The following is a 9,379-nucleotide window of genomic DNA, read 5'->3' as shown; positions in this document are numbered from 1 at the left end:
TCTCTGTAAGGCCAGCAGATGGGCTTCTGTAATGGTTTGTTGTTTTATTATCAACACCACTCTCAGGGGCCTTAAATTGTGACTCATTTCACTATTTTGATATCTCCTTGAAAATATACCAAAGACTGAGCTGGAAAGCAGGTATCTCCCTTGGTTACCTCCGGCCAATCATTAAGAGAGAATGCTAATTGACAGAGTTGCTCTGGGGAATAGGCCTCACAGTTGCAGTCATGTTGTGGTTGAATTCTGGCAGCTCGCCCCTCTCTCTGCCAGGAGACTGTGTGTGCTACAGTTAATTGCTTGTGTTTCTTACTCAGGGGTGATAAATAAATAACATATAGTGTCATAAAAAGGCTTTTTTTACAGGCTGCTAACAGCTGGAGCCGTGCTGAGAGAGACACCATGGGAAACTCTGGTGTGTTCTGGATCCAACCAGTGTACATGTGATGGGTTGGAGAACTCAGAGAAGGTTCTTGTTGTCCTATTTTTCCCCTCTTTCTATCTATCCATCTCTCCCTTCTCGTCTCTTCTCTTCTCACCTCCTCTTCCCTGCTGAGTTTTAGGCTCCCCACTGATGGAACAAGGTACTGGAGGGGAAACCGATGAAGCAACTCAACAAATTTGGCAATTAACCCAGCACCAACCATTGCCCTGTTTAAAAGGTTCCCACAGCAACCAGGAGGCACCCGCAGCGAGGTTTGGGCTTCCTATTTTTCACACCTGCGGCGTCCAGGGAGAAAAAGCAGCTTGGGATAAGAGGTGTTGGGTACAGCGGAACTGGAGACTGACAAAGAAAAATATGATGAGGGGTGTGTGTGTGTTCATTCATTACAGTTACCATCCATATTAGTCTTACTTGCTCACACAACATTAGTGTTTGTAGTGCGGTGTTTGTTGGGGAGGGGTTAAGAGGAATTGGAGTACATTTTTTGGGCTCTGTACTCCAGCACATTAGATTTGAAATGAGACAATATGAATTAACTTAAAATAATGTATTGTGTCATTTTGGAGTAACTTTAATTGTAAATAAGAATATAATATGTTTTTAAATACTTCTAAATTAAAGTGGATGCTACCATGATTATGTATAATCCTGAATGAATCATGAATAATGATGAGTGAGAAAGTTACAAAAGCACAAATATCATACCAAAACTCCAAATCAAAACTCTAAACCCAAAACCTGAAATTGGACACAATTTCCTGGAAGGATTCCTTCTACCAAAGATTCTTATTTACAAAGTCCATAGAGCAAATGCACTGGCAAACCAACGACCAGCAAAAGAAGCACAAGAAACCTGAAAACACCATCCAACCAGGAACTGAGTGAGTAATGTTTAGTCTGAAGCTACTTTTAAAGCCAAGAAGAAAAACAAATTACAATAATATATTTTACTTTATAAGGACTGAATGCTAAGTTAAGGCTATCAAGCTTGCTAGGACAGAACAGATCTGGCTGCAATTTCAATTAGCACTGAGGTGTGAAGTGAGAGGTTTCAAAGCCCTTGAGCCCAACAATGGCAGGAGAGTTTCACAGCCTCCCCCACCCAAATGCAGAGGCCTTTGAAGCCTGCTCCATCTGTGCAGAGGTCATTACAATACAGTACCCCCTGGATTCATCTCTATTTTGAACTGATATGCAGCCAAGACACTTCAATTGTAAATTACCTCAATAAAAAACAATATTGTTCCTTTGATCACATCAAAAGATATCCTCCTTGCAATCTCAAAAATACAACAGCCACAGGACAACTTTGTTTGAACGTCGTAAAGGACCACTCGCCGAAACTGAAGAGATATAGCTAGCTAACGACATTTCACACGTGGAATAAACAGTGGACAGACACTTGCTAGCTACGTTAGCTAGCTAGCTGGGATTTTATACAAGGTATCTGCCTCCCAAAAAAAGCTTCCCCAAGTGGGTGTGACACCTACTCCCATTGCCTGCTGTACTGCTGATTAGTTTCCACCTGGCAATCTGTTCACTGTCTGCCCTGGCCAGTCTCTCCCTGTCTGGTACAGGTACCCCCACAACACTCCCCCCTCTCTCCCGAGCATTCGCTCACCTCTAGCACACACGCACTGTTGGGATGAGTGACTCTGAACTTACAATGGCTAGCCCCAAGTCATTATATTTTTTTCTTGTGCTTTATGCAATTTGCCTCATGACTCATGACTGCGTGCTTTATTGACTATGAACTTGCTTGTTTACCCAACTGTGGGACAGTCTATGTTCGTTCCCACTCTCGGGACTCTCTATTCTAATCACCTCTCGCCGGCTTTGTATTCATGTTACCCAATGAAAATGCTGTACAATATGATCTTGCTGCCATCAACACTGTAGAGCTCTCCCTGTCCTCTGCCATGCCCTGATTGTATTACTGCTGATGATATCTGGAAATGCCTATTTACTGTTGCTAGCCCCAATTCTGACTTGTGCTCTGATATCTGCTTCACTGATTTCTGCTCTTGTCAAAGCCTGGGTTTTCTGCACGTTAACACTAGAAGCTTCTTACCTAAAATGTATCAATTGAAAGTGTGGGTTCACAGCTCCAATGCAAATGTGTTGGTCATTACTGGCACGTGGTTAAGAAAGAGTGTTTTGAACACTGATGTTAACCTTCCTGGTTATAACCTTTTTCGACAAGACGGTTCTTCCAAATGTGGTTGTCATGTACTGTCATGTTGTGTCTTGTCTCTGTCCTTTCCCTTCACCCTGTCTCCCTCTGCTGGTCGTTGTTAGGTTACCTTTCCACCCCCTCTTTCCCCCAGCTGTGCCTTGTCTCCTCCTAACCACCTCGTCACCCCTTTTCCCACCTGTTCCCTTTTTCCCTCTGATTAGTCCCCTATATCTCTCTCTGTTTTTGTTCCTGTCCTTGTCGGATTCTTGTTTGTTGTGTTTCATGCCTGAACCAGACTGTCGTCATGTTTGCTGTAACCTTGTCTTGTCCTGTCGGAATCTGCCGGTCCGTCTGAGCCTACCTATGTTTGGTAATTAAAGAAGCTCTGTTTAAGTTAATTCGCTTTTGGGTCCTCATTCACGCACCGTAACAGTGGTAGAGTGGCAATCTTTACCAAGGATCACCTACAGTCCTCATTTGTCTCCACCAAGTCTGTCCCCAAACAATTTGATTTGCTGGTTTTAAGCATTTAACTTTCAAATAGGTCTTTGTTGACTGTTGCTGAGTGTTATCATCCACCATCAGCACCGGCCTGTACCCTAAATACCCTAAGCTCTCTCCTGGCCCCTTACACTAAGTCTGAATTTGTCCTGCCAGGTGACCTAAACAGGGACATGCTTAAACTACCTGACCAAGTCCTAAAGCAATGGGACTCCCTAAATCTTTCTCAGATTATTGCCAATCCCATAAAGTATGAAGCCAAACACAGAAAAGGCTTCTCTCTTTGATGTTATCCTCACAATAATCCTGATAGGTATCAGTGCTTTCTGTAATGACCTTAGTGATCACTGTTTTACAGCCTGTGTTCGTAATGGCTGCTCAGTGAAATGACCTGTCCTGATTTGTCATAGACACTTGCAAAAAAAAATTCATGAGCAAGACTTCCTTCATGACCCGGCCACTGTAAATTTGTATAGAATCAGCTTGCACTCAGGCTATCCTGAAGGCCAAAGTTAGTTACTTTAAGGAGCAGTTCTCTCTCTGTGGGTCAAACCCAATGAAGTTCTGGGAAACGGTTAAAGACCTGGAGAATAAACCCTCCTCCTCACAGCTGCCCATGTCCCTTAATGTTGATGACGTGGTTGTCCTGACAAGCAGCACATGGCTGAGTTCTTTAATCATCACTTCATTAAGTCAGGATTCCTATTTGACTCCTTGCCCTTCCAACATTTTCTCATCTCCCATCCCTTCTAATGCGACTAGCCCCGATGCGTTTTCCGCTTTTTCCCCTGCCCCACTACAAAGTTTCTCTATGCAGTCACTGAGTCCGCAGTCACTGAGTCCGAGGTGCTAAAGGAGCTCCTTAAACTTGACCCCCCAAAAGCATCTGGGTCAGATGGTTTAGACCCTTTCTTCTTTAAGATTGCAGCCCCTATCATCACCAAGCCTATCTCTGAACTTTTTAACCTGTTTCTCTTGTCTGGGGAGGTTCCCATTGCTTGAAATGCAGCCACGGTCGTCCTTTATTTAAAGAGGGAGATCAAGCTGATCCTAACTGTTATAGGCAAATTTCTATTTTAACCTGTTTATCAAAAGTGTTTGAAAAGCTTGTCAATATCCTGGCTTTCCTAATGTCTATAATAGTCTCTCTGGTATGCAATCTGGTTTTCCGCTCAGGTTATGGATATGTCATTGGAACCTTAAAGGTCGTCAATGATGTCACCATTGCCCTTGATTCTAAGCAATGTTCTGCTGTTATTTTTATTGACATGGCCAAAGCTTTTGATACTGTAGACCATTCCATTCTTGTGGGCCAGCTAAGGAGTTTTGATGTCTCTGAGGGGTCTTTGAGCTGGTTTGCTAAATAAAGTCAGATCATCTGCTGTCTCAGCCACTGCCTGTCACCAAGGGAGTACCCCAAGGCTCGATCCTAGGCCCCACGCTCTTCTCAATTTACATCAACAACATAGCTCAGGTAGTAGGAAGCTCTCTCATCCATTTATATGCAGATGATATAGTCTTATACTCAGCTGGCCCCTCCCCGGATTTTGTGTTAAAACGCTCTACAACAAAGCTTACTTAGTTAACTAGTTAACTTAGTTAACTTAGTTAACTTACTTAACCTTGTTCTGAACATCTCCAAAACAAAGGTAATGTGGTTTGGTAACCTGTTTACGATATTGGTTCCCAATTGGGAATCAACCCTCCCACGTGCAGCTGAAACGGTGGCGCATGGAACGCAAAAATATTCTTAAAAATATTTAACCTCCACACATTAACAAGTCCAATAGCTCAAATGAAAGATAAACATCTTGTTCATTTAGCCAGCAAGTCAGATTTCTAAAATGTTTTACGGCGAAAACATAGCACATATATATGTAAAACCACCACCAGACACAGCTCATTTCAATAGCCAAAACATGCAATCAACAAACGCAGGATTAAAAAATAAATCGCTCACTAACCTTTTGAAAATCTTCATCAGATGACAGTAATATGACATATTACACAGTACATATTTTTTTTTCAATAATATGCCATTTATATCCATAAATGTCCATTTACAGTGAGTTCACCTTCAGAAATTACTCAAAAATGCCCGCAGGAAATCTATGTAGCGCGGCAAGATAACGTAAATAGACATCATAAACTTTGACTAAATATACATGTTCTACATATAGTTAGAAAGATACACTGCTTCTTTATGCAACCGCTGTGTTAGATTTATTTTTAACGTTACAGAAATCGCACACTATTCCATATTGTGAGACAGCGCTCAGTTCCAAGCTACATTTCCACGTAATGTTGGAGTCAACAGAAACACAGATTTAAGCATAAATATTCCCTTACCTTCGATGGTCTTCGTTCAGAATGTTCTGGAAGGCTTCATACTTACCCAATACATCGTTTGGTTTCAAGTCTTGCGTCTTTGTATTAGCTACTGCTAATAACATCAGCTGAAATGCACCCAAAACGTCCTCTGGTCCGGATAAGTTGCGCATCAAAACTTCAAAATTACACATTATATGTCGACTAAACAGGTCAAACTAAGTGCAGAAGCAAGCTTTATGATGTTTTAGACGTGCAAAACAAACTTCAATTCAATCGGCCATCGTCTGCCCTTCTCTTCAGTGCTGGAAACAAAGGAATGGCTGTGACCAATTCGCGCCCATACGCACAGCCTATTCTCTCGTGGCACGCACTAATTTCACTCCCATAGGGTCAATTCTCGCGCGATTTGAACGGTTTGAAGCTCTAATGAAAGAGGACATCTAGCGGAAGAGATAGAAAGTGTCCGCAGAATCATAGCTGGTTGGGAAGGGTGGGGGCCATGACGTCAAAGTTGCTCCAACTTTCATGGCCACAAAAACTAGTTTGGAAGAATGCCTGCCCTGTGAGTTCTGCTATACTTACAGACATAATTCCAACGGTTTTAGAATCTTTAGAGTGTTTTCTATCCAATAATAATTTTTATTTGCATATATTAACAATTTTTGAAAGATTTTTTTTCCAGTTTACTAGGGGTACCCAATCTCTCCAAAGGGGGCGTATGTCTGCCATATCCTCAACAGGGTAAGAAGAATTCCCCTCTCCCCACCGGTGTGATAATGTATTGTTGTCTCTACCTTCTTGCCCTTTGTGCTGTTTTTTGTGCCCAATAATGTTTGTACCATGTTTTGTGTTGCTACAATGTTGTGCTGCTGCCATGTTGTGTTGCTAACATGTTGTTGTCATGTGGTGTTGTTACTATGCTGTGTTGTCATGTGTTGCTGCCATGCTATGTTATTGTCTTATGTCTCTCTTTATGTAGTGCTGTGGTGTCTCTCTTGTCGTGATGTGGGTTTTGTCCTATATATATTTTGTTAAATCCCAGCCCATCCCCGCGGGAGGCCTTTTGCCTAATCCTGCCCGTTATTGTAAATAAGAATTTGTTCTTAACTGGCTTGCCTGGTTAAATAAAGGTTGAATAAAAATAAATACAAATAAATAAATACGCCAAAGACAAGCTAACCTCAACATTTTGGAGGGAGTATGATATTTGTGTAAAGCCAAAACAACAAAAAATGTTTCACTGTCCCAATCGTTTTGGAGCTCACTGTAATTGTATCCAAGTCATTAGGATGGACCAGACAATTAATTATACTTGTGAGCAAACATTCCATAACTACAGGTTGCCACACCCTGATCTGTTTCACCTGTCTTTGTGCTTGTCTCCATCCCCCTCCAGGTGTCGCCCATCTTCCCCATTATCCCCAGTGTATTTATACCTGTGTTCTCTGTTTGTCTGTTGCCAGTTATTTTTTGCTTGTCAAGCCTACCAGCGTTTTACCCCTTGCTCCTCTCTTTTTCTAGGTCCTGTTTTCTATTTTTCCCGGTTTTGACCATTCTGCCTGCCCTGACCCTGAGCCTGCCTACCATTATGTACCTTATCACACCACCCTGGATTATTGACCTCTGCCTGCCCTGACTCCGAGACTGCCTGCCATTCTGTATCTTATGGACTCTAATCTGGATTACTGACCTTGACCTGTCATTTTGTCTGCCCCCTGTTCTAGTAATACACTTTTGTTACTCTGACACTGTCTGCATCTGGGTCTTCCCCTGAAACTTTATAGTACAAACAGGCACTGACTGAGCCAGCAGACTCAGACCAGCTCCTCAACACCATGTCTTCACAAGGAGTCACCATTGGAAGGCACGAGGAGTTGCTTCGTGGTCTTATGGAAGGTCCTAGACCTTGGCTGAAGGCCTTGACCGCGCGTTGAACACATAGCTAGAGCAATTCCGCAGGTTGTCTGTTAGACAGCCTTCCATGATGGTAACTTCCCAGCCCCTCAGTAACCCGGCTGTTAGCAGCACCGCCTCCCTGGCCACCCCGATTTCCCGGGAACCCCGCTTACCTCCCCCGGAACTCTTCGATGGAGAGTTGGGCACCTGTCGGGCATTTCTCGCTGAGTGTTCCCTCATCATCGAGCTGCAGCCCTCCTCCTTCCCCCTCGGACCACTCTAAAATTGCGTACCTCATCACGCGGATGTCCAGGAGGGCTCCCGCCTGGGCTATGGCAGTATGGGAACAACAATGCTTCATTCTGGATGAGTTTGTGGCGGAGGAGAAGAAAGTTTTCGATGCTCCAGTGTCTGGGAGAGAGGCTGCCCGGAAGTTACTCCAGCTTCGGCAAGACCGCCCACAGTGTGGCAGACCGTGGCAGCTGAGAGTGCCTGGAACACAGAATGCTGTTCGACATATTCCTGCACAGAGTATGGGAGGAAGTAGAGGACAAGCTTGCAGCCCGGGAACTTCCGACGGATCTCAACTCTCTCATCGCTTTGACCACTCGGATCCTGTGGGTGACTACGGGAGCGAAGGAAGGAGAGGAGGTTTCCACCTCGCCTCCGAGACATCCTGGAATTCCCCGACGGCTCCATTGCTGAGAGAACCCAAGGCTACCCGAGTTCCCCCGAGAGTCTCCAAAGTCTGCCAATTCACCTCTTCCCGAGCTGATGCAACTAGGCAGAGCTAAGTTGTCCCCAGCCAAATGGCTATACAGGATTCACTGTATTGTCTGTATTGTGGGACTACTGGTCATTTCGTGGCCACTTGTCCATTAACCTCACTAGAGTACGTGGGACACTAGCGTCCCACCTTGCCAACATCCCATGAAATTGCAGAGCACCAAATTCAAAAACAGAAATACTAATTATAAAAATTAATAAAACAGACAAGTGTTATGCATTGGTTTACAGATGAACTTCTTGTTAGTCCAACCACAATGTCAGATTTCAAAATGGCTTTACGGCAACAGCATACCATGCAACTATCTCAGAGCAGCGCCCAGCAGACAAATCATTACAAACAGTTACCAGCCAAGTAGAGGAGTTACACAAGTCAGAAATAGCAATAGAATTAATCAATTACCTTTGATCATCTTCATATGGTTGCACTCACAAGACTCCCATTTACTCAATAAATGTTAGTTTTGTTCGAAAGTCCCGGTTTATATCCAAAAACCTCAGTTTTGTTCAAGCGTTTTGTTCAGTAATCCACAGGCTCAAACGCAGTCACAACAGGCAGATGACAAATCCAAATAGTATCCATAAAGTTTGTATTAACATGTCAAACGATGTTTATAATAAATCCTCAGGTTGTTTTTAGCCTAAATAATCAATAATATTTCAACCGGACAATAACGTTGTCAATATAAAAGGTAAACAAGAAAGGTGCGCTCTCGGTCGTGCGCATGAAAAACCTCTGGGACACTGTAGGGTCCACTCATTCAGAATGGTCTTACTCTCTCATTTTTCAGAGTACAAGCCTGAAACAATTTGTAAAGACAGTTGACATCTAGTGGAAGCCATAGGAAGTGCAATTTGAGTCCTAAGTTAATGGATACTGTAATGGAATTCAATAGAAAACTACAAAGATAAAAAATCCCACTTTCTGGATGGATTTTTCTCAGGTTTTTGCCTGCCAAATCATTTCTGTTATACTCACATACATTATTTTAACAGCTTTGGAAACTTTAGAGTGTTTTCTATCCAAGTCTACCAATTATATGCATTTCCTTGCTTCTGAGCCTGAGTAGCAGGCAGTTTACTTTGAGCACGCTTTTCATCCGGAAGTGAAAATAGTGCCCCCTATCCTAGTGAAGTTAAAATGCCAAGCTCACCGGTAGGAGTGAGTACTCTGGTGGGCCATACGGATAACATTTCCTCTCCCCTTACTCGCACCCCTTTTCATGCCATCTTGCTGTGGGGGA

Source organism: Oncorhynchus mykiss, chromosome 25 (genome assembly GCF_013265735.2).
Source record: "Oncorhynchus mykiss isolate Arlee chromosome 25, USDA_OmykA_1.1, whole genome shotgun sequence".
NCBI classification, from domain to species: Eukaryota; Metazoa; Chordata; class Actinopteri; order Salmoniformes; family Salmonidae; genus Oncorhynchus; species Oncorhynchus mykiss.
Note: the sequence above shows the minus strand (reverse complement) of the source record.